The sequence below is a fragment of the Entelurus aequoreus genome, linkage group LG15 (genome assembly GCF_033978785.1).
Source record: "Entelurus aequoreus isolate RoL-2023_Sb linkage group LG15, RoL_Eaeq_v1.1, whole genome shotgun sequence".
In the NCBI taxonomy this organism is placed as follows: Eukaryota; Metazoa; Chordata; class Actinopteri; order Syngnathiformes; family Syngnathidae; genus Entelurus; species Entelurus aequoreus.
In genome coordinates, this window is record NC_084745.1 from 57168432 (window position 1) to 57193091 (window position 24660).

The 24660-nt window shown below is 37.4% G+C and overlaps 1 long non-coding RNA gene across 1 annotated transcript in view; it reads left to right on the forward strand.

The window, feature by feature from the left end:
* LOC133630525 (uncharacterized) overlaps positions 1 to 24660 on the forward strand; it is a 74649-nt gene that overhangs the window by 49663 nt on the left and 326 nt on the right. The window contains exons 3-4 of the long non-coding RNA XR_009821271.1: positions 20113 to 20210; positions 23721 to 23854. This is a non-coding gene — a long non-coding RNA (uncharacterized LOC133630525). The remainder of the gene's footprint in view (positions 1 to 20112; positions 20211 to 23720; positions 23855 to 24660) is intronic.

The window sequence follows — 24660 nt, forward strand, 5'->3', positions numbered from 1 at the left end:
ATTAATTGTGGTTCTTACAAAAAATATATCTTATAAAATATAAAAGCTAAAATGTCTCTTAAAGCTCTGCCCCTTTAATTAGTGCATACTAAATAATTTAACTTTAGCCTACTACTACAAGCATATTATTTACCAGCAACATAAAGTGAAACAGAGGCAGAGGTGTCCTGCCACAGTCAGTAACAAATAAACAGAAAACAGTAGTGGTCAAATACAAGTAAATGTGAACAGCCTATATGGGCATCTACATCAACTTTATGATTTGCCTGAGAAGCTGGACAGGACAACAACACCAACAACAACAACAACAACAACAACAAAAATTTTAATTTTTAATTTTTTTGTTGTTGTGGCGGACGTAATTATTTCGTGGCGGGCCGCCACAAATAAATGAATGTGTGGGAAACACTGTTTCAGTGTTATAACTTCACCTTTATCTTGACTTTTTACACCAAAATGCGTCCATTCTCCCTTTTCTGTCTACACACTGTGTCTGCTTGTAAGTACTCTGTGTGTGTGTGCTGCCCAACATGCTCCTCTGCTTTTCTGTCTACACACTGTGTCTGCTTGTAAGTACTCTGTGTGTGTGTGCTGCCCAACATGCTCCTCTGCTTTTCTGTCTACACACTGTGTCTGCTTGTAAGTACTCTGTGTGTGTGCGCTGCCCAACATGCTCCTCTGCTCCTAAGAGCAGCAATGTCACCACGTGACGTCATGCCTGTAAAAAAACCAATGGGGAAGCGGTACTTTTCAGAGTATAGTACCGTTTTTGATCCATAAGTAGCGCGATACTATACTAGTACCGCTATACTGTACAACAATAAGTTCCTTATATCTCATCCCGTTCAAAGCGTTGCAAAGTTCCAGCTTTTCATTTTAGTTTTTTTTTAATTGCAGAAAAATGTTGTTCTGCTGACAAATGTTTTTTTTTTAAATGAACAAAATATTTTTTGTTGGTTTTTATGAACTTGTAAATCCATGTTAACTTGCAGAAAATAGTTGTAATACTTGCAAATCTTTTTTTTTTAATTGGAGAAAATGTTTTTTATAGTCGCGAATAGTTTTTTTTTTACTTGCTGAAATCCTTTTTTAATCGATGGTTAGTGCTTTGTAATTGCCTTGCTTACCTTGTCAAGAAAGGTGTTTATGCTTCCGGTGCACTTCCTTGCTGCACTACGTTTGCTATCAAATACATGGCTTACGTGCCACGACGGCCGCTATCATTCGCAATTGTAACAGAAGGATCCGGCCAACACGCCACTATAGATGACTCACAAAGTTCTCAGCTCCCTTCAGGGAATGGGATAAGGAGCGAGTGGATTGAGGACTACTGGGAGATAGGAGCGAGTGGATTGAGGACTACTGGGAGATAGGAGCAAGTGGATTGAGGACTACTGGGAGATAGGAGCGAGTGGTTTGAGGACTACTGGGAGATAGGAGCAAGTGGATTGAGGACTACTGGGAGATAGGAGCAAGTGGATTGAGGACTACTGGGAGATAGGAGCGAGTGGATTGAGGACTACTGGGAGATAGGAGCAAGTGGATTGAGGACTACTGGGAGATAGGAGCAAGTGGATTGAGGACTACTGGGAGATAGGAGCAAGTGGATTGAGGACTACTGGGAGATAGGAGCAAGTGGATTGAGGACTACTGGGAGATAGGAGCAAGTGGATTGAGGACTACTGGGAGATAGGAGCAAGTGGATTGAGGACTACTGGGAGATAGGAGCAAGTGGATTGAGGACTACTGGGAGATAGGAGCAAGTGGATTGAGGACTACTGGGAGATAGGAGCGAGTGGATTGAGGACTACTGGGAGATAGGAGCGAGTGGATTGAGGACTACTGGGAGATAGGAGCGAGTGGATTGAGGACTACTGGGAGATAGGAGCGAGTGGATTGAGGACTACTGGGAGATAGGAGCGAGTGGATTGAGGACTACTGGGAGACAGGACCTGGCAGAGGTCTGCTCAGTAGCAAGATCTACAGAGCGTTGTTTTTGTGTGGCACTAAAGAATAAATATTCAAGTGCATCCTTCAGTTGAAGAGGTTCAGATGCCTCTGATCAATAGTGCTGGTGTGTTTGGGAGCCCAGGGATGCTGGGTCATTACCAGGAAAGCATGAGAGGAGTCTACTAATCAGAGTCTGGTGGATTTGACACAGGAAACTGCTGGTGGTGCTGGTGGAGGTGAGGAGAGATGTTCAGGAGCAGATGGAAGGAAGGAAGATGGAGAGTGTCAGTATCAAGTGTCTTAAAGCATCCCCCTCATATCAGAGTGGCAGTATGGCAGTATCAAGTGTCTTAAAGCATCCCCCTCATATCAGAGTGGCAGTATGGCAGTATCAAGTGTCTTAAAGCATCCCCCTCGTATCAGAGTGGCAGTATGGCAGTATCAAGTGTCTTAAAGCATCCCCCTCATATCAGAGTGGCAGTATGGCAGTATCAAGTGTCTTAAAGCATCCTCCTCGTATCAGAGTGGCAGTATGGCAGTATCAAGTGTCTTAAAGCATCCTCCTCATATCAGAGTGGCAGTATGGCAGTATCAAGTGTCTTAAAGCATCCCCCTCGTATCAGAGTGGCAGTATGGCAGTATCAAGTGTCTTAAAGCATCCCGCTCATATCAGAGTGGCAGTATGGCAGTATCAAGTGTCTTAAAGCATCCTCCTCGTATCAGAGTGGCAGTATGGCAGTATCAAGTGGCAGTATCAAGTGTCTTAAAGCATCCCCCTCATATCAGAGTGGCAGTATGGCAGTATCAAGTGTCTTAAAGCATCCCCCTCGTATCAGAGTGGCAGTATGGCAGTATCAAGTGTCTTAAAGCATCCCGCTCATATCAGAGTGGCAGTATGGCAGTATCAAGTGTCTTAAAGCATCCTCCTCGTATCAGAGTGGCAGTATGGCAGTATCAAGTGGCAGTATCAAGTGGCAGTATCAAGTGTCTTAAAGCATCCCCCTCATATCAGAGTGGCAGTATGGCAGTATCAAGTGGCAGTATCAAGTGTCTTAAAGCATCCCCCTCATATCAGAGTGGCAGTATGGCAGTATCAAGTGGCAGTATCAAGTGTCTTAAAGCATCCCCCTCATATCAGAGTGGCAGTATGGCAGTATCAAGTGGCAGTATCAAGTGTCTTAAAGCATCCCCCTCGTATCAGAGTGGCAGTATGGCAGTATCAAGTGTCTTAAAGCATCCCCCTCATATCAGAGTGGCAGTATGGCAGTATCAAGTGTCTTAAAGCATCCCCCTCATATCAGAGTGGCAGTATGGCAGTATCAAGTGGCAGTATCAAGTGTCTTAAAGCATCCCCCTCATATCAGAGTGGCAGTATGGCAGTATCAAGTGGCAGTATCAAGTGTCTTAAAGCATCCCCCTCGTATCAGAGTGGCAGTATGGCAGTATCAAGTGTCTTAAAGCATCCCCCTCATATCAGAGTGGCAGTATGGCAGTATCAAGTGGCAGTATCAAGTGGCAGTATCAAGTGTCTTAAAGCATCCCCCTCATATCAGAGTGGCAGTATGGCAGTATCAAGTGGCAGTATCAAGTGTCTTAAAGCATCCCCCTCGTATCAGAGTGGCAGTATGGCAGTATCAAGTGTCTTAAAGCATCCCCCTCATATCAGAGTGGCAGTATGGCAGTATCAAGTGGCAGTATCAAGTGGCAGTATCAAGTGTCTTAAAGCATCCCCCTCATATCAGTATGTAAATAAGTAGAAAGGCTTCATCCTGAGGAGATGTGGATCATAAAGTTTCAGTGCAGAAAATGTTTCCTGGCACATTGCTAAGAAAACAGAGAGTTTATTTGTCTCATCACTTAATGCTCTCACATCAATAAAGTGATGACTTTTCTCTGGCTGTGTTCTCTGCTGCTCTCCAGGGACCAAGCATCCATTGCATTGTCTGCTTAGTGATCACTTATCCACAGTCTGGAGGTCTCTCCCTCTCACATTGCATTGTCTGCTTAGTGATCACTTATCCACAGTCTGGAGGTCTCTCCCTCTCACATTGCATTGTCTGCTTAGTGATCACTTATCCACAGTCTGGAGGTCTCTCTCTCTCACATTGCATTGTCTGCTTAGTGATCACTTATCCACAGTCTGGAGGTCTCTCCCTCTCACATTGCATTGTCTGCTTAGTGATCACTTATCCACAGTCTGGAGGTCTCTCTCTCTCACATTGCATTGTCTGCTTAGTGATCACTTATCCACAGTCTGGAGGTCTCTCCCTCTCACATTGCATTGTCTGCTTAGTGATCACTTATCCACAGTCTGGAGGTCTCTCTCTCTCACATTGCATTGTCTGCTTAGTGATCACTTATCCACAGTCTGGAGGTCTCTCCCTCTCACATTGCATTGTCTGCTTAGTGATCACTTATCCACAGTCTGGAGGTCTCTCTCTCTCACATTGCATTGTCTGCTTAGTGATCACTTATCCACAGTCTGGAGGTCTCTCCCTCTCACATTGCATTGTCTGCTTAGTGATCACTTATCCACAGTCTGGAGGTCTCTCCCTCTCACATTGCATTGTCTGCTTAGTGATCACTTATCCACAGTCTGGAGGTCTCTCTCTCTCACATTGCATTGTCTGCTTAGTGATCACTTATCCACAGTCTGGAGGTCTCTCTCTCTCACATTGCATTGTCTGCTTAGTGATCACTTATCCACAGTCTGGAGGTCTCTCTCTCTCACATTGCATTGTCTGCTTAGTGATCACTTATCCACAGTCTGGAGGTCTCTCTCTCTCACATTGCATTGTCTGCTTAGTGATCACTTATCCACAGTCTGGAGGTCTCTCTCTCTCACATTGCATTGTCTGCTTAGTGATCACTTATCCACAGTCTGGAGGTCTCTCTCTCTCACATTGCATTGTCTGCTTAGTGATCACTTATCCACAGTCTGGAGGTCTCTCTCTCTCACATTGCATTGTCTGCTTAGTGATCACTTATCCACAGTCTGGAGGTCTCTCCCTCTCACATTGCATTGTCTGCTTAGTGATCACTTATCCACAGTCTGGAGGTCTCTCCCTCTCACATTGCATTGTCTGCTTAGTGATCACTTATCCACAGTCTGGAGGTCTCTCCCTCTCACAAGTGCTCTTCACTGGCAAACATGAAGCAAGCAGGACCAAACTCAATTGTGGCTAGTTGAGCAACAATCGTGTTCCCATGTTTACTTTTTACTAATTGGTTTTTATCTAGTCTGCACTTTGTCTGTGTTATTATTATTATTGGCTTTTATCTAGTTTGCACTTTGTATTATTATTATTATTATTATTATTATTATTGGCTTTTATCTAGTTTGCACTTTGTCTGTGTTATTATTATTATTATTATTATTATTATTATTATTATTATTATTGGCTTTTATCTAGTTTGCACTTTGTCTGTATTATTATTATTATTATTATTATTATTGGCTTTTATCTAGTTTGCACTTTGTCTGTGTTATTATTATTATTATTATTATTATTGGCTTTTATCTAGTTTGCACTTTGTCTGTATTATTATTATTATTATTATTATTATTATTATTATTATTATTGTTATTATTGGCTTTTATCTAGTTTGCACTTTGTCTGTGTTATTATTATTATTATTATTATTATTGACTTTTATCTAGTTGGGACTTTGTCTGTGTTATTATTATTATTATTATTATTATTGGCTTTTATCTAGTTTGCACTTTGTCTGTGTTATTATTATTATTATTATTATTATTGGCTTTTATCTAGTTTGCACTTTGTCTGTATTATTATTATTATTATTATTATTGGCTTTTATCTAGTTTGCACTTTGTATTATTATTATTATTATTATTATTATTGGCTTTTATCTAGTTTGCACTTTGTATTATTATTATTATTATTATTGGCTTTTATCTAGTTTGCACTTTGTCTGTGTTATTATTATTATTATTATTATTATTGGCTTTTATCTAGTTTACACTTTGTCTGTATTATTATAATTATTATTATTATTGGCTTTTATCTAGTTTGCACTTTGTCTGTGTTATTATTATTATTATTATTATTGGCTTTTATCTAGTTTGCACTTTGTCTGTGTTATTATTATTATTATTATTATTATTATTGGCTTTTATCTAGTTTGCACTTTGTCTGTGTTATTATTATTATTATTATTATTATTATTATTATTATTATTATTATTGGCTTTTATCTAGTTTGCACTTTGTCTGTATTATTATTATTATTATTGGCTTTTATCTAGTTTGCACTTTGTCTGTGTTATTATTATTATTATTATTATTGGCTTTTATCTAGTTTGGACTTTGTCTGTATTATTATTATTATTATTGGCTTTTATCTAGTTTGGACTTTGTCTGTATTATTATTATTATTATTATTATTGGCTTTTATCTAGTTTGCACTTTGTCTGTATTATTATTATTATTATTGGCTTTTATCTAGTGTGCACTTTGTCTGTATTATTATTATTATTATTATTATTATTATTATTGGCTTTTATCTAGTTTGCACTTTGTCTGTGTTTATTATTATTATTATTATTATTATTATTATTATTATTATTGGCTTTTATCTAGTTTGTACTTTGTCTGTGTTATTATTATTATTATTATTATTTTTGGCTTTTATCTAGTTTGCACTTTGTCTGTATTATTATTATTATTATTATTATTATTGGCTTTTATCTAGTTTGCACTTTGTCTGTATTATTATTATTATTATTGGCTTTTATCTAGTTTGCACTTTGTCTGTATTATTATTATTATTATTATTATTATTATTGGCTTTTATCTAGTTTGCACTTTGTCTGTGTTTATTATTATTATTATTATTATTATTATTATTATTATTATTATTATTGGCTTTTATCTAGTTTGTACTTTGTCTGTGTTATTATTATTATTATTATTATTGGCTTTTATCTAGTTTGGACTTTGTCTGTATTATTATTATTATTATTGGCTTTTATCTAGTTTGGACTTTGTCTGTATTATTATTATTATTATTATTATTATTGGCTTTTATCTAGTTTGCACTTTGTCTGTATTATTATTATTATTATTATTGGCTTTTATCTAGTTTGCACTTTGTCTGTGTTTATTATTATTATTATTATTATTATTATTATTATTATTATTATTGGCTTTTATCTAGTTTGTACTTTGTCTGTGTTATTATTATTATTATTATTATTATTTTTGGCTTTTATCTAGTTTGCACTTTGTCTGTATTATTACTATTATCATTATTATCGACTCCTCTTTGCCTCAATCTTTTTATTTTCCTATTTTTAATGATGTTAGATCTGTGTTGTTGTTGTTGTTGTTGTTGGGGAGCTTTGGCTCCACACACTATGATGCATACATTGGATAACTGTTTCACATATCTATATTTTCTGTATCTGTCCCTAAACCTTTATATAGTCACCTGCGTGAAAAGTCATGTTTCCATGGACGTAAGTCAGTGTTAGATACTTTTATTTTAAGGCTGTCTAAGATGATGGGAAGGGACTAGAATTGAAGTTTAAAGGCCTACTAAAATGAGATTTTCTTATTTAAACGGGGATAGCAGATCCATTCTATGTGTCATACTTGATCATTTGGCGATATTGCCATATTTTTGCTGAAAGGATTTAGTAGAGAACATCGACGATAAAGTTTGCAACTTTTGGTCGCTGATAAAAAGCCTTGCCTGTACCGGAAGTAGCGTGACTGTACCGGAAGTAGCGTGACTGTACCGGAAGTAGCGTGACGTCACAGGTTGTGGAGCTCCTCACATCTGCACATTGTTTACAATCTTGGCCACCAGCAGCGAGAGCGATTCGGACCGAGAAAGCGACGATTTCCCCATTAATTTGAGCCAGGATGAAAGATTTGTGGATGAGGAAAGTGAGAGTGAAGGACTAGAGGGCAGTGGAAGCGATTCAGATAGGGAAGATGCTGTGAGAGGCGGGTGGGACCTGATATTCAGCTGGGAATGACTAAAACAGTAAATAACCACAAGACATATATATACTCTATTAGCCACAACACAACCAGGCTTATATTTAATATGCCACATAACAAACACCTCCCCCATCCCCTCCATATAACCCACCAATACAAATCCAACACCCGCACAACACACTCAATCCCACAGCCCAAAGTACCGTTCACCTCCGCAAAGTTCATACAGCACATATATTTCCCCAAAGTTACGTACGTGACATGCACATAGCGCCACGCACGTACGGGCAAGCGATCAAATGTTTGGAAGCCACAGCTGCGTACTCACGGTACCGCGTATCCAACTCAAAGTCCTCCTGGTATGAGTCTCTGTTGTCCCAGTTCTCCACAGGCCAACGGTAAAGCTTGATTGTCTGTTCGGGAATGTAAACAATGAAACACCGGCTACGTGTTTGTGTTGCTGCAGCCGGCCGCTAATACACCGCTTCCCACCTACAGCTTTCTTCTTTGCTGTCTCCATTGTTCATTAAACAAATTACAAAAGATTCACCAACACAGATGTCCAGAATACTGTGGAATTTTGCGGTGAAAACAGACGATTTAATAGCTGGCCACAATGCTGTCCCAAAATGTCCGCTACAATCCGTGACGTCACGCGCAAACGTCATCGTACTGAGACGTTTTCAGCAGGATATTTCGCGGGAAATTTAAAATTGCACTTTAGTAATCTAACCCGGCCGTATTGGCATGTGTTGCAATGTTAAGATTTCATCATTGATATATAAACTATCAGACTGCGTGGTCGCTAGTAGTGGCTTTCAGTAGGCCTTTAACAATTTCTTCTCCAAAAAGTATTTTCCAGACTATAAGCCACACACACTAAACAATTTTAGCCCCACTGGACTATAAACATCAGATATATAAGTTGTGAAATTAATTATTTACACAGATATTTTTATTTACATACCTTTTAATTTTCCTGAGGGAACTCTCCTGAAGGAATCAATAAAGTTCTATCTATCTTAATTGTTTCCAAATGTCTGTAACAAGGTAGTAAAACGGCTGATCAAACAAAACAGAAGTCATGGTCATGGACCCACTAGCTGTGCGAGCTAGCTCTCCGATCAGCTAAACAGACTCAATAACTCCACGGTGACGTTTTGGCGAATTTACTGAGGAATTTGTGAAGTTGAAACAATACAAGAAACGCCATATTAACTGATGCTAACGACGCTAGCTTCATTACACTACGATAGCACATACAAATATGCATGAAAACACTCCGGCAGACTTTCCACATGGGACGGTTTATGAAGTGAGAAATGTTTTAGTTTTATTGTAAAACTTACAAACGTGGCTTGGAGTGATGAATGAAGAATGCATACGAGTAGGGACGCTATGGACGGCTAGAAGACGAAACGGCACTTCGACTTCCGGTTGAAAGCACTAAATGGAAGGACACTGCAGTGAAAGAACTTGTCCAAAAGATGGCACCGCAGCACAAAGAATAACACTTGTTCAGTGTCTTTGCTTGTTTGTTTTATTTTAAAAAAAACTGTTAGCGTTATGGCCGTCAGCGAACATAAATCCATAAATTAGCCGCACTGCAAAGTGTAAGAAAAAAGTAGTGGCTTATAGTCCGGAATTTACAGTTCTGAGTATTGTTTACATTTGAACCAATACTAGTACCATGTTGCTACATTAAAAGTAGGACTGGTGCTTAAACCGCCACTTAAAAAACTTAAAATTTTGCTTTTTTTTTTTTGTAAAACCAAGCAAAGAAAAAAAACAATGCCTTTTTAATTTTAGGGAATTTAGTGATATTTAAGTTGTGATTTAAATACTTCAGTGATATGAATTCAATGATAAATAAGTAACATATTCACAAATGAGACATCAAATCTACAACAAATGATCATAATAGTTATGATTTACTTGGGTCGTACAATTTCCGGTAGTTCCTGAACGCAACCTCGACTGCCGTCACGTCATTGGTGCATAACGAGGAAGTGCTGTGTTGTTGTTGTTGTTGTTGTTGTGGCTAATGACTCGGCTAGCTAATGATGTTATTATGAGGAGTGCAAGAATCGAATTAAATCGGATTTAGATTCCAGGGGTAATGATTCAATACAGAACCGATTCTTCATTCAAAAACGTTTCTCGATTCATAATCAATACTTTTTTGATAACATTGGGCGCCAGCTCTGACACATTTTTGTATTATTTACCTATCTGTAGGGATGATGTTTGATAAGAAATTATCGAGTTCGAGCCTATTATCGAACCAATTCCTTATCGATTCTCTTATGGAGTCCAGATAGGTTGTTGTATATGGAAAAAAACACACAATATTTGGTTTAACAAAAGCTCACTTTTATTATATTAGAAAACAATTTAATCTAAAAAATAAATAAATATTGACTGTTACCCCCCTAAAAAAATAAAATAAAATAAATAAATATTGACTGTTGTTACCCAAAGTATATTAAGTGGGATTTTTCATAAAAACAAATATATACAGTAACACAAAAACAAGCTGTCTCTGTGATCACTATAGGTGTATAAATAATAATATAGTGTTAAATAAAATCAGTGCCTTGGGCACAAAACTGAAAATAATACATCTCTCCAAAAAGTGCACTTCTGCTGCTATTGGAACATAACCGTTTGTTGTGATGCTTTGACATTTTTGCACTTTATTTCTTTGTTGAAAGAAAATTCTATGAAGAGAAAAGTTGTTTGCAAATGTGGTTACAATGCTAAAAAATGAAAAGTTCAAGCTAAAAAAAGAAATACACTTTATTGAGTTAACAGGAAGGGGGAAGATGTGATGAGCTAGGGCAGTGGTTCTCAAATGGGGGTACGCGTACCCCTGGGGGTACTTGAAGGTATGCCAGGGGGTACGTGAGATTTTTTTTTTATATTCTAAAAATAGCAACAATTCAAAAATCCTTTGTAAATATAAATAAAAACCTATCAATTTTTCCAAATAGTTCAAGAAAGACCACTACAATTGAGCAATATTTTGCAGTGTTATACAATTTAATAAATCATAAACTGATGACATAGTGCTGTATTTTACTTCTTTATATCTTTTTTTCAACCAAAAATGCTTTGCTCTGATTAGGGGGTACTTGAATTAAAAAATGTTTCACAGGGGGTACATCACTGAAAAAAGGTTGAGAACCACTGAGCTAGGGAATATAACAACTACACTACCCAACATGCAACGGGAGTGACGAGCATGCGCGGTAGCCCCGAAAAGTCTTGCACCCGTGAAAGTAAATGAACGAGTCCCTTTCATGCATAGTGACATTTTCACATGCGCATGCATTCCAATGGGGAGCATGTCTTGCCAGAACACCGGCGGAAACTGTTGGAGTCCGGCAAAAAAAGAGTCTCCAGACTTTATTTAGCCTGATGGCTTGACTGCCGCCACGGTGCTTGATTTGATATGCAACCTAGCCTGCTTCTACATGGAAATATCGCCGACATTCCATTGTGGCGGCCAAATGCTGATTACAATGGGATTAATTGTGCTTCCGTAATAATGGGTGGTAATAAAAATGTCACCCTGGTACCCGAGCTCCAGCAGCCTGTCGCCGCTCTGCAACGTTTTCCTCGCCTGGTTTGCTTCACAGTCAAGGTGATTAAATATTTAGAGTACGTGTTCCCTCCCCCGGCATCTTCTGTAATTCACTGCTGTAATCTCTTTCAGCTCACTTTGACACTAATTAAAGTCAAATTAACTGGGAGAGAGTTTGCTTTTACTTCCACCTGCAAGTTTATTGCATCCTTTTTCCCACGCTATTGTCTTGCCATGAGGTAAACAATGTTGTAATAGCATCGTTTGTCAGGCTATGCTAATTGTTGTATCGTTATTAGGGCCGTCAAAGTTAACGCCATAATAACGCGTTAACAATAAGTTCCTTAAACGGCGCTCATTTTCTTCATTTTTGAGCCTCGCTCCGTTCCGTAGCTTTGGAGATGTAATGGTGTTCAGTTGCCGCTGAGCCACAAGCTGGAAAATAGCAAGCAGAAATGCAAAATGAAAAGGGAACAGTATGGGAATCCCATGTTCGAAGCTACACTGCAAAAAGTCAGTGTTCAAAAACAAGAAGAAAAAAATACAAAAATGAGGGGTATTTGACTTGAACTAAGCAAAATTATCTGCCAATAGAACAAGAAAATTTGGCCTGTCAAGACTTTCCAAAACAAGTCAAATTAGCTAACCTCAATGAACCCAAAAATAGCTTAAAATAAGTATATTCTCACTAATAACAAGTGCACTTTTCTTAGTAGAAAAAAAAAGAGACCTTTTTGCTCAATATGTTGAAAAATATTGTTAAATGAAGTAAATGCTAGTGCCATTATCTTGACATAATGATATGCATTACATTTCTTCAAAGCAGCAAACTTATACTAAAAACTAGTTTATTGTTCTTAATGGAAAGGCAACAAGGCAAGCGCTTGTTACTCTCGGGGTCTCCTAGCCGCTCATATGCTCTAAAAATGCATTTTTCCATGGACAACATGACATCATCGCATCAAGTGCGTGCTCTTTCAGTCAATTAGTGCGCATATATACAGCCCGGACCCCGGACAACATTTTTTTAATTGTAATTTTGAAGAATTCATATGAATGTGCATGAACTATTTCTGTTCAAAATGGTTAGAAATGTCAAATGTCTAAATATGAACTGTCAGTTTACTGTACTGTGCCAACTGTACTACTATATGAGTACCTGTTTTCTATTGTTTCGTTGGAAATAAAACAGCAAAGTCCATTTGGCTGTCATCTGTTTTAATTATGACACACAATTGTGTCAAAGTCAGGATTTATTTTTGTTCATGCTTGAAGAAAGAAATGATGACTTTAAAAAAGTAGTTTTATACTTGTGAGTAGAGATGTCCGATAATATCAGCCGATAAATGCTTTAAAATGTAATATCGGAAATTATCGGTATCGTTTTTTTTATTATCGGTATCGTTTTTTGTTTTTTTTTGTTTTTTTAAAATTAAATCCACATAAAAAACACAAGATACACTTACAATTAGTGCACCAACCCAAAAAACCTCCCTACCCCATTTACACTCATTCACACAAAAAGGTTGTTTCTTTCTGTTATTAATATTCTGCTTCCTACATTATATATCAATATATATCAATACAGTCTGCAAGGGATACAGTCCGTAAGCACACATGCTGCTCCACTAATAGTACTAACCTTTAACACTTCATTTTACTCATTTTCATTCATTACTAGTTTCTATGTAACTGTTTTTGTATTGTTTTACTTTCTTTTGTATTCAAGAAAATGTTTTTAATTTATTTATCTTATTTTATTTTATTTAAAAAAAACACCAACCTTATCTTCACCATACCTGGTTGTTGTCATGTCTGTTCATGTTTTTGTTTTGGCCATGTGTTTGTTTTTTGGACTCTTTTTAGTTCCTGGTTGCACTTCCTTGTTTGGTTTGGTTTCCATGGTCACCCATTAGTTGCCACCTGTCTTGTCACGCACCTGTTTCGAGTCACGCACCTGTTTTCACTGATCACGTCACTATTTAAATCTGTCTGTTTGTTGTTGGTCCTGGCGTCCTCACACTATGTCACCACTCCACTTCATGTCATGTCACAGTTCTTTGCCAAGTAAGTTTTGTTCATTTATGCCACAGTGAGTGTTTTTGTTTAATTGTTCATAGTTTCTGCATTTGGGCAAGTTTTGTGTTTATTACCAAGTTTTGCATTTCCGCCTTTGTGCGTGTCTTTTGTTTTCCTAGTCAAGTTTTTTACCTCCACTGTGAGCGCCTTTTGTTTATTCCTTTTTTTTTATTGGTTAAAATTAAAACATGTATTCAAACTCACGTCTGGCTCGCGCCAACTTTCCGTTGCCTTCTGGAGGAACAAAACCCAAGAACCCAGTCATGACAGTTGTCCAAATTAGGCATAATAATGTGTTAATTCCACGACTGTATATATCGGTATCGGTTGATATCGGTATCGGTAATTAAAGAGTTGGACAATATCGGCAAAAAGCCATTATCGGACATCCCTACTTGTGAGTTGTTGATGACACAACAGTTGATATTCTAGTTTCAAGCATGTTTTACTCAATATAGCTCATCAAATCTCAGCTGTAATATCTTACTGACATCATTTAGGAGCAAAACCCTTAAAACAAGTAAAACACTCGAACATCCAATCTGCTTAGTGAGAAGAATGATCTTATCAGACAGAAAATAAGCAAATATCAGCCTTATTTGAGATATTTCATCTTACTTAGATTCCACTTTTGGCAGTGTAGGACAAGTATTACCATTTTATCTTCGACTGCCGCGATCCAATCCACTTTATTTATATAGCACTTTTCTAAAACAATAAAAGTTTCACAAAGTGCTGCATAGAAGTTGAGACAAACATACTAGGAGAGTCAATAATACAAAACATTCAACTATAAAATAATAAATATATAGAAGAAAATAAATTGGACTAAAATCACACAACTCTCAAGCTGGTTTAAAAGCCGAAAAGTAAAAATATGTTTTAGTTAACCTCTTAAAGGCCTACTGAAAGCCACTACTAGCAACCACACAGTCTGATAGTTTATTTATCAATGATGAAATCTTGACATTGCAACACATGCAACACTTATAAAGTGACATTTTACATTTCCCGCTAAACTTCCGCTTGAAAAGGTCTATGTATGATGACGTATGCGCGTGACGTCAATGGTTGAAACAGAAGTATTCGGACACATTGTATCTCAATACAAAAAGCTCTGTTTTCATCGCATAATTCCACAGTATTCTGGACATCTGTGTTGGTGAATCTGTTGCAATTTGTTTAATGAACAATGAAGACTGCAAAGAAGAAAGCTGTAGGTGGGAAGCGGTGTATTAGCGGCCGGCTGCAGCAACACAACCAGGAGGACTTTGAGTTGGATAGCAGACGCGCTAGCCGACGCTAGCCGCTGACCGCACCGATGATTGGGTTTTTGATTGATTGATTGAGACTTTTATTAGTAGGTTGCACAGTGAAGTACATATTCCGTACAATTGACCACTAAATGGTAACACCCAAATAAGTTTTTCAACTTGTTTAAGTCGGGGTCCACTTAAATTGATTCATGATACAGATATATACTATCATATATACTATCATCATAATACAGTCATCACACAAGATAATCACATTGAATTATTTACATTATTTACAATCAGGGGTGTGGAGGAGGGGGGGGATTGGGGGGGGGGGGGGGGTATGGACATCAAGTAGTGGACATAGAGAGAGAGAGAGAGAGAGATCAGAAGGCATAAGAAAAAGAAAAAGTATCTGCATTTGATTGTTTACATTTGATTATTAGCAATCTGGGGAGGGTGTTAGTTTAGGGTTGTAACTGCCTGGAGGTGAACTTTTATTGCGGTTTTGAAGGAGGATAGAGATGCCCTTTCTTTTATACCTGTTGGGAGTGCATTCCACATTGATGTGGCATAGAAAGAGAATGAGTTAAGACCTTTGTTAGATGGGAATCTGGGTTTAACGTGGTTAGTGGAGCACCCCCTGGTGTTGTGGTTATGGCGGTCATTTACGTTAAGGAAGTAGTTTGACATGTACTTCGCTATCAGGGAGGTGTTTTATAGACTAGGCTCAGTGCAAGTTGTTTAACTCTGTCCTCCACCTTGAGCCAGCCCACTTTGGAGAAGTGGGTAGGAGTGAGTGGGTGAAGTCCTTCGTCGCGCCGTGGAATGCAGGTGAGCACGGGTGTTGATGAGCAGATGAGAGCTGGCGTAGGTGGAGCGCTAATGTTTTTAGCATAGCTCTGTCGAGGTCCCGTAGCTAAGTTAGCTTCAATGGCGTCATTAGCAACAGGCTGGACAGCATTAACCGTGTGGTTACAGGTCCAGGGTTCAGTTCGGTGTCTCCTGATAGTAGAAGTAATAATAGTATTGTTGATCTTCTGTCTATCCTTCCAGTCAGGGGTTTATTTCCTCTGTTTCTATCCGCATTTAAGCACGATGCTATCACGTTAGCTCCGTAGCTAAAGTGTTTCGCCGATGTATTGTCGTGGAGATAAAAGTCACTGTGAATGTCCATTTGGCGTTCTGGACTCTCATTTTCAAGAGGATATAGTATCCCAGCTGGTTTAAAATACAAATCCGTGATCCACAATAGAAAAAGGAGAGAGTGTGGAATCCAATGAGCCAGCTTGTACCTAAGTTACGGTCAGAGCGAAAAAAGATACGTCCTGCACTGCACTCTAGTCCTTCACTCTCACGTTCCTCATCCACGAATCTTTCATCCTGGCTCAAATTAATGGGGTAATCGTCGCTTTCTCGGTCCGAATCGTTCTCGCTGCTGGTGTAAACAATGTGCAGATGTGAGGCGCCCTTCAACCTGTGACGTCACGCTACTTCCGTATTTTGAACGGCCTTAAGGGACGTGTGGGCGTGTACATTTTTTATATTGTGGTGCTAATTCGCTAAGAGGTTTAAAAACAAACAACAATATTCTAAAATGAAGTGTGAGCCAGTGAAGGTAAGCTAAAATGTTGTGACGTTTCTCTCTCCTGGGTCCAACTGACCCTAACAGACCCCCTGGTGAGCCCGGTAATCTGCTGTAGCAATGTCTTTATTTGTGAGCGCACACACGCTAGGACCGCACTCCACGCTACAACTTTTCAGTCTTTGTGGCTTTTTCTTTCCGGCAATGTCCATCAACTGTGTCCGCTCACCAGCAACTCCAACTCCAACAACGTGTCTCGGCCCGGCTGCTGCTAATAAAGGCGACAGGTGATTAGATAACCCTGCCCCAGCTGGGCAATCTAATCCAATCCAATCCACTTTATTTATATAGCACATTTACACAACAAGAATGTTTCTCAAGTGCTGCACAGCCATGTTAAAAACAATATTAAAAACAATATTATGCTACACCAATGACGGAATAAAAACAAAGAATAAATGAATAGAAAACCAATACAGAGACAATATAAAAAATAAATATGTTTAAAAACGATTTTAAAGGGTAAAACCAATTAAAACAGTAAAATAGACATCAAAATTTATATAAAAAAACACACAGGACAACAGAGGACAGAAGACCACACAACTCACGTAGTGTTAAAAGCCAAAGAATAAAAGTGGGTCTTAAGACAAGACTTAAAACACTCCACTGTGGAAGCAGTTTGAACATGGAGGGGCTACTCACCTGCCGCTGGCCCTTACACACCTCGCTCCGCGGCAGGCCCACAGACCACGCCCCCCCTCCACAAATGTGTTCAAGTTTTTTAGTGCCACTCAAGCAGCATTTTGGACTAACACGATCGAGGCCTGCTGGATTCCAATCCTAGAGTCGTCCAAACCCGATGAAATAAAAGTACCCGCTCAAAGTCGTTAAAAGATACAATTTCTGCTAAAAGTCTTCGAGGATAAAAAGTAGATCGTACAACTAGAGTTAATCTGATGTTCCAATTTAAAATCTTTGTCCAACTTGGAACCAAGATTAGTGACTGTGGGTTTTAAAGAAGGCATCAGGGGTCCAGGTCACTGGGGGGAGCATTCTGTTTGACTTTGGAGTCAAATCAAACGACTTCCGTCTTGTTCTCATGATATAAATTATATATATATATATATATATATATATATATATATATATATATATATATATATATATATATATATATATATATATATATATATATATGTAGCTTTCAATACTATGGTCATATTTAATATTGCAAATTCTAGGTGTTTCCTGCTAGTTTAACAGCGGAATGCAAAGGCCAGATATTGGGTTTCACTATGTAAAGCGCTTTGAGTCGCTAGAGAAAAGCACTATATAAATATAATTCACTAATTCACTGTAGGAGGATACAAGAAGCCTTGCTAACCGCTAAGCTAGAGCTCTATGTCAACCAGGGTGGATTGATACAAATATCGACAGTAACGATACCAAGTATTCTACCAATGGTTGATACATTTTAATTTTTTATACATTTTGTTAGTTTATAGAAACACAGAAAATAAGTTCCTGAATGCCTTTAAAGCAGGGGTCAGCAACCTTTTTGAAAGCAAGAGCTACTTCTTGGGTAGTGATTAATGCGAAGGGCTACCAGTTTGATACACACTTCAATAAATTGCCAGAAATAGCCAATTTGCTCAATTGACCTTTAACTCTGTTATTATTAATAATTAATGATATTTACACTTAATTGAACGGTTTAAAAGAGGAGAAAACACAAAAAAATGACAATTACATTTTGAAACATAATCTATCTTCAATTTCGACTCTTTAAAATTCAAAATTCAACCGAAAAAAAGAAGAGAAAAACTAGCTAATTCGAATCTTTTTGAAAAAATTAAAAAAAATAATTTATGGAACATCATTAGTCATTTTTCCTGATTAAGATTAATTTTAGAATTTTGATGACATGTTTTAAATAGGTTAAAATCCAATCTGCACTTTGTTAGAATATATAACAAATTGGACCAAGCTATATTTTTAACAGACAAATAATTATTTCTTCTTCTTCTTCTAGATTTTTCAAAGAAATTCAAAAGACTTTGAAATAAGATTTAAATTTGATTCTACAGATTTTCCAGATTTGCCAGAATAATTTTTTTTGAATTTTAATCATAAGTTTGAAGAAATATTTCACAAATATTCTTTGTCGAAAAAAACAAAAGCTAAAATGAAGAATTAAATTAAAATGTATTTATTATTCTTTACAATAAAAACATAAATTGACTTGAACATTGATTTCAATTGTCAGGAAAGAAGAGGAAGGAATTTAAAAGGTAAAAAAGGTATATGTGTTTAAAAATCCTAAAATCATTTTTAAGGTTGTATTTTTTCTCTAAAATTGTCTTTCTGAAAGTTATAAGAAGCAAAGTAAAAAAAATAATGAATTTATTTAAACAAGTGAAGACCAAGTCTTTCAAATATTTTCTTGGATTTTCAAATTCTATTTGAGTTTTGTCTCTCTTACAATTAAAAATGTCGGGCAAAGCGAGACCAGCTTGCTAGTAAATAAATACAATTAAAAAAAATAGAGGCAGCTCACTGGTAAGTGCTGCTATTTGAGCTATTTTTAGAACAGGCCAGCGGGCTACTCATCTGGGGCCGTACTTATCAAGCTTCTTAGAGTGACATTTTACACTTAAGTCCTGAGAATTTGCGAAATTTAGTCCTACTCTCAAACTTAAGAATAAAAGCTTTTTATCAACGTTCTTAAGTCTAAGAATCACTCCTACTCTCCACGATATTTAAGAGACCTTCAGAGGTGTCTTAAGTGGTTAGGAGTTGCCAGCAGGGGATGGCACTGAGGCGAGAGAGACGTGCGCCAACGTTCAGGGAACGGAACAATGTTTTTTTTTTTTGATGACGAGCAGCTGATCAAACGGTATCGTTTAGACAGAGCGGATATTATTTTTGTCACAGATTTAATACTTTTCGATTCCTTGTTGATTTCTGCATGTGTCTGCAGTGGGCTAGTATATATAGAGCCACCCACACCACTTTCAAATTAGTTGCCTAATTAATGAATTGGAAAGAAAATGTTATGACAGTAGCGTATGTGTGTGGCCGTGAGGTGAGTGACGTCAGTGAGTGTGTGGGCGAGAGAAGAGAGGGAGCGGTAGCGTGAGTGCCGGCGGGGACTAGTTTGTTTTGTATTATTTTGTAGTTTATTGTCAAAATATACACTCCCATTGTCCACTTAAGTATTTCCAAGATATTTCTTTATTCTTAGACAACGGATTCCCTTCCGTGATTGGTCATTTCTATGGACACAGAAATGACGTCACCTAAAATTGCGTTTACGGCACATAGTAATGTCGTAATTCAGCTCTGAGTGTGACACTTAAGATTCAGTCCTACACTTCGCTGAAAGTGTGAGTAAGACGCTTGATAACTAACTTTTAAGTGCAGCTTTCAGCCAAGAATTTATTTACTCTTAAGTCAACTCTTAGCAGACTTCTTAGGAGTCATTCTAAGAAGCTTGATAAGTACGGCCCCTGGTCCTTACGGGCTACCTGGTGCCCGCGGGCACCACGTTGGTGACCCCTGCTTTAAAGCATCAACTCAACAAATAACTTTGTTGAGTTATTTTTCACTATTTACTTAATGAAATGTGATCAAATATTGTATGCAATGATAAGATTGTAGGCCCTATCTCTATCTGCCGCAGGACCTGAGCCAGTAGGAGGAAGATGCTGATGATCATGAAGAGAAATACGACACGTGAATAATTGACAAGTAGACGTCACTTCTCCATGTTGTGATGAGGTAAGTGGGCTATGAGAAGATAATCATTCATAATTAAGTGGCATTAGAGCTTTTATCTCCAGGGACAATGAGTCGAAGAAGGACAAACAAAAGTCAAAAGTGTGAAATGCATTAAAGATGAATCATATTTTACTTTGAAGGGGTGGAGAAAAGTTGGAGTCGTGAGTCGCATCTTACTTTCTTCTTCTGATCCAAATACAGAAGAAGAAGACAAGATTTCACTGTCGTCCCGGTAACAATATTTTGGTACCGGTACTAAAATATATTTTGATACTTTTCAACATAAAGTGGACCTCAACATTTTTTATTATTTGCTTTATTTTAACAGAAAATCTGATGATATATTAAACATATGTTTATTATTGTAATTTAGTCCTTAAACCAGGGGGTGTCCAAAGTGCGGCCCGGGGGACATTTGCGGCCCGCCGCTAGTTTTTAAACGGCCCGCGCCATGTTTTGTAATATCCATGATTTAAAAAAACGACATAAAAATTGGAATTAAAGAGCAAACGGGTGTAATGTAACGAGAAAATGTTGTGATATCGACTCTAATGACACAAAGTTGCCATGCAGGCGTCTCCCGCAATTCAGAAACTGTCATTGTTCAAAAAATAATAACAACTTAGAATCGATGGATGGATCCAAAGTTGGAAGTTGAAAATATTTTAAAAATACAAATGTGTATATATATATATATATATATATATATATATATATATATATATATATATATATATATATATATATATATATATATATATATATATATATATATATATATATATATATATATATATATATATATATATATATATATGTATATATATGTATATATATGTATATGAGTACAAGTTTGGACACACCTTCTCATTCAATGCATTTTCTTTATTTTCATGACTATTTGCATTGTAGATTGTCACTGAAGGCATCAAAACTATGAATGAACACATGCGAAGTTATGTGCTTCACAAAAAAAGGTGAAATAACTGGAAACATGTTTTGTATTCTAAATTCTCCAAAATAGCCACCTGTTGCTCTGACTACTGTTTTGCACACTCTCGGCATTCTCTCCATGAGCTTCAAGAGGTAGTCACCCGAAAGGGTTTTCACTTCACAGGTGTCATAGTTTTGATGCCTTCAGTGACAATGAAAATAAAGAAAAAGCATTGAAATGAGAAGGTGTGTCCAAACTTTTGGCCTGTACTGTATATATATATATATATATATATATATATATATATATATATATATATATATATATATATATATATATATATATATATATATATATTTGATGTGTGGGGGCCCTTTTGGATCCCCAAGACCTTTAGTCTGTTTTTTAAATGGTCATTGTTCAAAAAAATAATAATAAACCAAAAGCAATGTTGTTATGTTATATCTTTCTTGTTAAGGCCCCAATTACTTCACATTAAATATTCCATTTCGAAAGATGTTTTAGGGAAAATAGTGCATATTTTGTTATTGCCATAAAACAATTGTTTTCTTTGAAAAAAAATAAGGCATAAAACATCCCAAAAATACAAAGTTTGTGGCATGGGATAGAGCTGAAGTTAGTCTATAGATATTTAAAATGTTGAATTTATTAAGTTGTTTTTTCATCACTTTAAAGGCCTACTGAAATGAATTTTTTTTATTTAAACGGGGATAGCAGATCTATTCTATGTGTCATACTTGATCATTTCGCGATATTGCCATATTTTTGCTGAAAGGATTTAGTATAGAACAACGACGATAAAGATTGCAACTTTTGGTATCTGATAAAAAAAAGGCTTGCACCTACCGGAAGTAGCGTGACGTAGTCAGTTGAACATATACGCAAAGTTCCCTATTGTTTACAATGATGGCCGCATGAAGTGAGAGAGATTCGGACCGAGAAAGCGACAATTTCCCCATTAATTTGAGCGAGGATGAAAGATTTGTGGATGAGTAAAGTGAGAGTGAAGGACTAGTGGGGAGTTGAAGCTATTCAGATAGGGAAGATGCTGTGAGAGTGACCTGATATTCAGCTGGGAATGACTACAACAGTAAATAAACACAAGACATATATATACTCTATTAGCCACAACACAACCAGGCTTATATTTAATATGACACAAATTAATCCTGCATAAAAACACCTGCGTGTTTGTTATGCTAGCTCCTAGCTCCTCTGCTAGCTCCTAGCTCCATAGAACACGCCAATACAATTCAAACACCTGATCAACACACACAATCACTCAGCCCAAAAGACCGTTCACCTAACCCAAGGTTCATAAAGCTTATATATTTTTAAAAAGTTACGTACATACGCAAAAAAAAGTTGCGCACATACGGTCAAGCGATCAAATGTTTAGAAGCCAAAGCTGCATACTCACAGTAGCACGTCTGCGTCTTTGTCATCCAAATCAAAGTAATCCTGGTAAGAGTCTGTGTTGTCCCAGTTCTCTACAGGCGTCTGTGTATCGAGGTCAAAAGTCCTCCTGGTTAGAGTCTCTGTTATCCGAGTTCTTCCATCTTGACTGCATCTTTCGGGAATGTAAACAAAGAAGCGCCGGCTGTGTACTGTTGTGGCTGACTACGTTCGAAAAATACGTCCATTTCGCACCGACAACTTTCTTCTTTGCTTGCTCAGCTTCCTTCTCCATAATGCAATGAACATGATTGAAACAGATTCACCAACACAGATGTCCAGAATACTGTGGAATTATGAAATGAAAACAGAGCTTTTTCGTATTGGCTTCAATGTGGAAGGCATACCCGTGTTCGCCGGGCTACGTCACGCGCATACGTCATCCTCAGAGGCGTTTCCAACCGGAAGTTTAGCGGCAAATGTAAAATGTCACTTTATAAGTTAACCCGGCCGTATTGGCATGTGTTGCAATGTTAAGATTTCATCATTGATATATAAACTATGAGACTGCGTGCTCGCTAGTAGTGGCTTTCAGTAGGCCTTTAAAGTAGCAATGATAGTCACACACACACTAGGTGTGGTGAAATTATTCTCTGCATTTGACCCATCCCCTTGTCCACCCCCTGGGAGGTGAGGGGAGCAGTGGGCAGCAGCGGTGGCCACGCCCGGGAATCATTTCTGGTGATTTCTTAGCAGCAGTGCAGCCTGATGTCAAGTGTAAAGACCTGAAGAGACAATTTGTAGGAGTGGGCGTGTGAAGGCAGGAGGAGGATGGAATGTACGCTTCACAAAGACACTTTAATCCATTTAGCTGCTTTCCTCCCGGAGAAAAGATGGCTGACTGTAAAATGAGTAATAAAGGAAGGCACTTGCTTTACCTTAATCCCACACACTCGCATTTTTGTCACTAATCTGACAGATTAACAGCCTTTTCTACCCCAATATGCCGCCTTCGCCATCTTTTACCTGGCGGACAATCCCTTCAGACGGCTTTAGCGGGCTGAATAGGCCCAGTGCTAAAACGCCACCTCATCCTACCAACCTTTTCACTTCCAAACTTCTGACACTTTTGCCTTGTTTTTCCCCCCCCCCCCCCCAAGCACAAACACAATCCGGTTCTTGAAGAGAGGGAACAACTTTTAAAGCCAGCGACTTCTAAAGGGATCAAAATGGAGAGGCTGACGGTGAAAAGCTGCTAAATGAGGAAAGTAAAAGTGGGAGAGATCAATTTTGGGTAAGTCCACTTTACCGCAAGAATGTCAAACTAACCAACTTTAAGAAAACAGAAGACATGCATTTAAATGTAGAAGTGTTAAAAAGCATAAAAAGTCATTATAATTACTTTGCCAAAAAAGTAACTCACCAAATTACTCTAATTACTATCATTTTTGCATTTACTGGAGAAAGAAAAAGTTGAGATGTTTCATGAGAGCAGAGTGCGTGTGTGCCTTTTAAAAGGCGGTGCCTGTTACTGAGTGACTCGTGGCGTCAGCGCCCAGACAGTGCAGCATTAGCTCAGCTGTGTTTGTTGTCTCAGACTAGCAATTTGCTGGCAGTGACGTCAGCATGCTGTTAGTTAACGCTAGCTAATGAAGAGATTGGATGTATACATATAAACATATGTAGTATACATATAAACATATGTAGTATGCATATAAACGTATGTAGTATGCATATAAACATATGTAGTATGCATATAAACGTATGTAGTATGCATATAAACATATGTAGTATACATATAAACATGTAGTATGCATATAAACATATGTAGTATGCATATAAACATATGTAGTATGCATATAAACATATTTAGTATACATATAAACATGTAGTATACATATAAACATGTAGTATACATATAAACATATGTAGTATGCATATAAACATATGTAGTATGCATATAAACATATGTAGTATGCATATAAACATATGTAATATACATATAAACATATGTAGTATGCATATAAACATATGTAGTATGCATATAAACATATGTAGTATACATATAAACATATGTAGTATACATATAAACATATGTAG